The sequence below is a fragment of the Myripristis murdjan genome, chromosome 21 (assembly GCF_902150065.1).
Source record: "Myripristis murdjan chromosome 21, fMyrMur1.1, whole genome shotgun sequence".
Classification (NCBI taxonomy): Eukaryota; Metazoa; Chordata; class Actinopteri; order Holocentriformes; family Holocentridae; genus Myripristis; species Myripristis murdjan.
Genome location: NC_044000.1, coordinates 25,491,521 through 25,499,020, shown reverse-complemented (window position 1 = coordinate 25,499,020; position 7,500 = coordinate 25,491,521). Strand labels below are relative to the sequence as shown.

General features: G+C 46.8%; 1 protein-coding gene across 1 annotated transcript in view; it reads right to left on the bottom strand.

The window, feature by feature from the left end:
- LOC115379687 (bone morphogenetic protein receptor type-2-like) overlaps positions 1 to 7,500 on the bottom strand; it is a 29,516-nt gene that overhangs the window by 16,122 nt on the left and 5,894 nt on the right. The window lies entirely within an intron of this gene.

The following is a 7,500-nucleotide window of genomic DNA, read 5'->3' as shown; positions in this document are numbered from 1 at the left end:
AATCAGCCGCCAGCGCCTCGTGGCTCCTGTTCATACGTATTGGTTCGTTTGAATTTTTTGTGGTGAGTGACCAAACTGAGCCAATCAGCTGACAGAACCAGCAAACAGACGACAGGCGGGGAAACGTTCAGCCGCAGAGCAGCTCAGATGATATTCCACCTTAAAAAGCAACGGCTGCTTCTAAAGGTGGAACCAGATTCACCTGCTCGCTGCTGAGTTACAGGCTGATGGTAGCAAGCTGTGTGCAGTGTGTGTTACAGTGTGTGTTACAGTGTGTTACAGTGTGTATTACAGTGTGTTACAGTGTGTGTTACAGTGTGTGTTACAGTGTGTGTTACAGTGTGTTACAGTGTGTGTTACAGTGTGTGTTGCAGGGTGTGTTGCAGTGTGTGTTGCAGTGTGTATACAGTGTGTTGCAGTATGTGTTGCAGTGTGTGTTGCAGTGTGTGTACAGTGTGTTGCAGTATGTGTTGCAGTGTGTGTTGCAGTGTGTATACAGTGTGTTGCAGGGTGTGTTGCAGTGTGTTGCAGTGTGTGTTGCAGTGTGTGTACAGTGTGTTGCAGGGTGTGTTGCAGTGTGTTGCAGTGTTTCAGATGTGTGTTGAAGGTCGTCACACACTCATCAAGACCTCTCACTCCCACTCTGTGTTTGTGTTTTAAGTTCTGTGCGTTCTCTGTGCTACTGTGTGACCCAGCATAAGGTGCCACTGCTGCTGCTGTGTGTGTGTGTGTGTGTGTGTGTGTGTGTGTGTGTGTGTGCGCTCCTACAAACCTTCACTCTTGTATCTACATCTCTGCACTCTGTGTTCTCCCAGCTTTATCATGCTCTCATACTATTAAGCCAATATAGCGTCTACACACACAAACACACACACACAAACACACACACATACACACACTTTGTGTGACTAAATGTAGAAAAAATTTACATGACAGTGAACACTGAGGAGAAGAAATGAGGCTGAAAACGCACACACACACACAGCCTAGGGTGAAACTCCACAGCGATCTGTAGCACAGTGCATGTTGGGATACCTTGTGATGCGTGCCTCTGGTGTGGAAAAGTGGGCGGCACAAAACTTTATGTAAATGATTGTGGTGCTGACTTGATGGCAGCCAATCAGATCTGACCAGATCATCACGATGCTAATGAAAAGCTAAATCACTGCAGCACATTAAAGGTGCAGTCCGGCATTCTGGAAGAAGACTGTTGATATTTGAAATCAGCAGCCAGATTTACCGCCTCCGCGAGCCGCTGTGATTGGCCGTTTTCAGTCACATGGTCTCTGCTCGCCTCGTCTTCCATCAGGCAAAACTTTGGGATAATATCTGGTGCCGGTTTTTGGGTCCGCCTCCGCTGGCGCCCCGGGCGAGCTCAGCCGATACTAAAATGTGATGTGAGACACGGCAGACAACCAGGAAATACAAAAAGCCGGACTTGAGAAACTTCAGTGTGTCAGAACTGGACCATCTGTCCATGTGGAGACTTTAGGTTTTTTGAAGCAGCGGGACAGGAGGACGTTCTCTCTGCAGTGGGAACAACATCCAGAACAGTGAGTGGAACCAAAAGCAGCTAGCATGTTAGCAGCTAGCATGTGTGTCTGTCAGTCTGAAGTAATAAGACGAGGGTCAGTCTCATTACTTCAGCTCTCTGAGCTGTTAGCAGTTTGTGTCGTCCCGTTCAGGCCAGAGAACAAACCAAAAATCATAAATGACTTTAACGAAATTAGGAAAACCACATTCATTTCTCTCTTCAACACAAACGAGCTGCAAACACATCAGAGGACAGGACTTCAAGCCCGATGTGCTAATGCTAGCTGCTGTTAGCTACGCTGGCTAGTGTGCTAAGCAGATGTGTCAACAACAGCACAGAGACGTTAGCTAACAGGCTAACATCAGCTCAAATGTCACATTTTAAAAAAGGAAAATATTTCTCATTCCCATAGAAGACCACTCTGTTTCCAACTGGGTTAGACTCGGCCACAGCCAATCACAGGGCTTGTTTACAAACAGCCAATCACAGGGCTTGTTTACAAACAGCCAATCACAGGGCTTGTTTACAGATAGTCCAGCGGCTACGCGGGATATTTTGATATTTTGCAGCAACAGAGGAAAGGGGATTTGTCGACATGTTGAGCCATCCAGTGCCATTCCTGGAAATTGGCCAGAGTATCTACGTATTGATGAGAACAAAGCTGAGCTGTTCTCCTTCCTGGGAACTTGTGTTACATCCCATGCTACTGAGAAACAGGTAATCAGCACTCATCATGCTGCTTGCCTTTACTGGTTGTGACACTGTGTCATCATTTGGAGGCAGGGGCAAGAAGACAACATGGGATACATGGAAGAACTTCAGTGATGTGATTCGTGCCTTCTTTGCCTTGGCTATCACACCAGATGCTGTAGATCAGTGGCTCCCAACCCAGTCCTCAAGTACCCCCTGTCCTGGAGGTTTTTGTTTCAGCTCTACTCTTTCACACCTGATCCATGTAAGGGCTTCATACTGATTGGCTGAAACAGATCTACCTGAAGAGGGCGTGCATGAAGGTGCAAGGGCCTTAATTGGATCAGGTGTGAAAGAGTAGAGCTGAAACAAAAACCTCCAGGACAGGGGGTACTTGAGGACTGGGTTGGGAACCACTGCTGTAGATGACTGGATGGAGCCTCTTGAGTGATTTGTGGTATTGCTGAATGACCGCACTATCAGCCAGGAATCACAGAAGCAGCTGTTCACCCAAAAAGGTAGAACAATTGATGGACTCCCCCCCAACACAAGCAGCACTACATACAAAGAGGGCAGCCTACCAAGCTGGTCACTGCTGGGGACAGGCTGTGGTTGCAGTCCCTGAACTCCCCTCCCCAGGTGACTGAGGGTGGGGAGAGGAAGGACACAGAATGAATGAATGAATGAATGAATGAATGAATAATTTAACCCACTTTTTTACACCTGTAAAATGTGTCATGTGACAACAAAGTTGATTCTGATTCTGACAGATGGATGGGAAGTTGACTGGACCACACTACCAGAAGCAAGCCTAGCATGTCGCAACCTCCTCTGCTGTGGTTCCAAAATGGGGTGTTGTGGAAGATGCAAAGGCAGCACTTCAGTGCACTGCCCTTTGCTACTGTGGTGGACTGTGTCATCATACGTAACTTTGTGTTGTCACACTTTTTTTCCTCTTTGGCTTTATTAAAAATGCCTTTAGGCTAAATGGTATCCTGTCCTGGCATTCAGTGTGCCAAATTTCATGCTTGTATCGTAAAGTGCACGATTTTTCGCATAGCCGAATATGAGACAAAATTATTCCTGTGTCACCAAAATCTTCTCACACACTCACACTCACACACACACACACACACACACACACACACACGGACCAGACAACAAAGAGCTGTCAAGGTGTCTGACTCACTGGCCCTCAGGCGTTCACACACACACACACACACACACACACACACTCTCTCTTTCAGTCGTTTCCTCTTGTGTGTGTGTGTGTGTGTGTGTGTGTGTGTAAAAACTGCCTCCCAGTAGTCACGTTATGACACGAGATTAACAGACTGTCTGTGTGTATGTAAAGTGTGTGTGTGTGTGTCTCGGGGAAAACTGCAATCAAAAGATGAAAGCAGAGGAGGCTGCTCCTGCTGTCACACGCGCACACACACACACACACACACATACACACACACACACACACCTGCTCTCTCTCGCAGTGTTCTCAAAGCAGCCAGCCCCTGTGTGTGCGAGTGTGTGTGTGTGTGTATGTGTATGTGTGCATGTGTATGTGTGTGTGTATGTGTGCATGTGTATGTGTGTGTGTCTATGTGTGTGTGTGTGTGTGTGTGTTCATGTGTATGTGTGTGTGCGTGCGTGTGTCTGTGTGTGTGTGTGTGTGTGTGTGTGTGAGTGTGTGTCTATGTGTGTGTGTGACACACCCCACACTGGTGTCCCACAAGGGTCTGTACTGGGACCACTTCTGTTCGGTCTCTGTGTAAAGGACTTGCCCTGTGTGTGCGCTGACGTGGAGCGTGTTTTTCTCTAAAAATCCATCCACCGCTTCAGAACCAGTCATAATGCTATTAGATAAAAAACTGCAAGTTGTTTCTGAATATAAATATTTGGGCATCCTGATTGATTCTCCTTTGTCATTCAAATCCCACGTTAAAAAAGTATGTCACCGAGTCAAATTCAACTTATCCAACTTCTGATTGATCAGAAACTCAATGAACACCAATGCAGCCAAACTATATATGAACACGATGACAGTGTCACACCTCACATACTGCCTGACAAGCTTTGCACAGGCTAAGAAAAAAGAGACTTAAGCCTCCTGAAACACAGAACAAGCAAACCCTCAACGTTTTGCATCACAAGTGAAACAACTACCACCTCTGCCTTATTTTAAGTATAAACCTTTGAGCTGGGACAATTTAATCAAGTATACAAACCTTTGCCTTGTTTTTAAGATCTTGCATAACACTGCTCCCCCTCCGCTTCAAGCATTCAACAATTCTTTATTTACCGTGGGATAACCCCTTGAGATGCAGCATCTTGTTTCCAAGGGGGTCCCACACAAAAGCAAGAAAAGCATTCATCACACAGAGGTCACACAGAGGTCACACAGAGGTCGAGCACTGACAAGGCAACCAGAGTTTCCACTCGAGGAGACTTTGTCATACCCATCAGAAAAAGAGCCCTCGGGGCGCCCTGGTGGCTCACCAGTAAAGTGCGCTCAGGTCCTTTGCTGCACGTCATTCCCTTTCTCTCCCCTGCCTTTCCTGTCTATGTCTACTGTGACTGTCAAATAAAGCAGAAATGCCAAAAAAAATAATCTAAAAAAAAAAAAAGAAAAGAAAAAGGGCCTTGAGCCACTCAGCATTCTCAGTTAAGGCGTCACAGGACTGGAATACAGTTGCAGTGCATATCAGAGAGAGCAGCACAAACCGTTCGTTCAAAAAACAGCTCAAAACACGGCTTATCAGTACGGTCGAGCCGGATCCTCGGCTGAAACAAGTGTCCACTCAGGTGTTTCTCAGCTCACTCTTCCCTCGGTCTGTAATCACTGATAGTCAGTAGAGTTTCTGCTAAACTTAGCTGGTAACAGACGTGCTGCTTTTGAGCAGAGTTAGGGGTTATAGGTTAGGAGTTAGGAGTTAGGGGTTAGGGTTAGAGCTGAATGCGACTTACGTCGCATCTCTTGATGCCAACACACCACTCAGGTTTGTTGTTTTACCATCTGCTTGCTCTTACCGGCTGGTTTTTGATATAAAGTCAGTTGGAAAACTTTGCTGGTAGCGGACGTGGTGCAGAGTCACAGTCTTAACACACACACAACACTTACACACACACATAAGCTGAACACATATATATATTTTGGCTGCATGCACTGAGTCTGACACTTTCTCACTGTAGTTCATAGAAAATAAATATTGTAAGAGTATAAATATTACAAATTAAGCTATATATATATATATATATATATATATGTATATATATATATGTACTCTCTCTCTCTCTCTCTCTCTCTCTCTCACACACACACACACACACACACACACACACACAAACACACCATAATAAACATTATGTTTAACTTTGTGTGGAAATACAAATAAAAAACTCTCCCTGACAAGAACATTAGGTAGTAAAAAAAAAAAAATCACAGTTTGATCATAAAAAAATCAGAAAATTAAAGATTAAAAAAAGAAAGTTATGTTGAGTATGAAAACTCATTCATTGAATTTTACTCAGTACTTCATAATTGCCTGCTGCATGTGTTGTATTCATTGATGCACTTAAGAATATTCACGTTCTGTGTTTATAACAAACTTGCTCTGTAAATAGTTTTCTAATAAACAATAAATATAGCAACTTCTGATCAACCCGCATCAATTTCAGGCTTAAAATAACATACAGATTTAAGCCACACGCCTTCCTGACCAAACCCCACCCACTTCCGAGTTAAACCACACCCACATCCGGATTAGGCCCCGCCTGCTCTAAGTACAGATAAATATTCAGGTAGTGGTGTGCTCGCTCATCCCTACTTATCAATAAGCAAACCTGTAGACATTAGCACTGCAGCTGCTGCTTCAGTCCGCATCTTAAAAGCTGCTTTCTTATCTCCAGCTCCTGCTTGCTCTGGTGCACTGTGCTGATGTGAATGCTGGTCAGGGTCAGGGTCAGTCTCAGTCTCAGGGTCAGTCTCAGGGTCAGGGTTAGTCTCAGGATCAGTCTCAGGGTCAGGGTCAGTCTCAGAATCAGTCTCAGGGTCAGGGTCAGTCTCAGGGTCAGGGTTAGTCTCAGTATCAGGGTCAGTTTCAGGGTCAGGGTCAGTCTCAGGATCAGTCTCAGGGTCAGGGTCAGTCTCAGGGTCAGGATCAGGGTCAGGGTCAGGGTCAGTCTCAGGGTCAGGATCAGGGTCAGGGTCAGTCTCGGGGTCAGGGTCAGTCTCAGGGTCAGGGTCAGTCTCAGGGTCAGAGTCAGTCTCAGGGTCAGTCTCAGGCTCAGGGTCAGTCTCAGGATCAGTCTCAGGGTCAGGGTCAAGGTCAGTCTCAGGGTTAGGTTGAGTGATGGTCGCAGTGTCCTGGAAGAGGACACTCCGGGAGGCACGGGCTCTCCAGGGTCCTAAAATAGGGTCAGTCTCAGGGTCAGTCTCAGGGTCAGGGTCAGTCTCAGGGTCAGGGTCAGTCTCAGGGTCAGTCTCAAGGTTAGGATCAGGGTCAGGGTTAGTCTCAGGGTCAGGATCAGGGTCAGTCTCAGGGTCAGGATCAGGGTCAGGGTCAGTCTCAGGGTCAGGGTTAGTCTCAGGGTCAGTTTCAGGGTCAGGGTCAGTCTCAGGGTCAGGATCAGTCTCAGGGTCAGGGTCAGGGTTAGATTGAGTGATGGTCGCAGTGTCCTGGAAGAGGACACTCTGGGAGGCACGGGCTCTCCGGGGTCCTAAAATAGGGTCAGTCTCAGTCTCAGGGTCAGGATCAGTCTCAGGGTCAGGGTCAATGTCAGTCTCAGGGTCAAGGTCAGTCTCAGGGTCAGTGTCAGTCTCAGGGTCAATGTCAGTCTCAGGGTCAGTCTCAGTCGCGGGGTCAGGATCAGTCTCAGGGTCAGGGTCAATGTCAGTCTCAGGGTCAGTGTCAGTCTCAGGGTCAGTGTCAGTCTCAGGGTCAGTGTCAGTCTCAGGGTCAGGGTCAGTCTCAGGGTCAGGGTTAGGGTCAGGGTCAGGGTCAGTCTCAGGGTCAGGGTCAGGGTTAGGGTTAGGCTGTGTGTCTTAGTGTTGTTGCGTGTTGTTGTGGATGTACCTGCATGGCTGCTGCAGTTTTCCTGGTGACTGTCTGCTCTGTCAGCCTTTCTGCTTTGCTGCTAAACGGTTCTGGGCTTGAATGACTTCACTGTTACTGTCGCTCTGTTGCTCATATTCGTTTTTGCTTATGTCTGTTTTGCTCATGTTTATCCTTGCTGATGTCTGTCACTGTCTATGCTTGTTTTTTGTGAATTCGGCTGTTTTG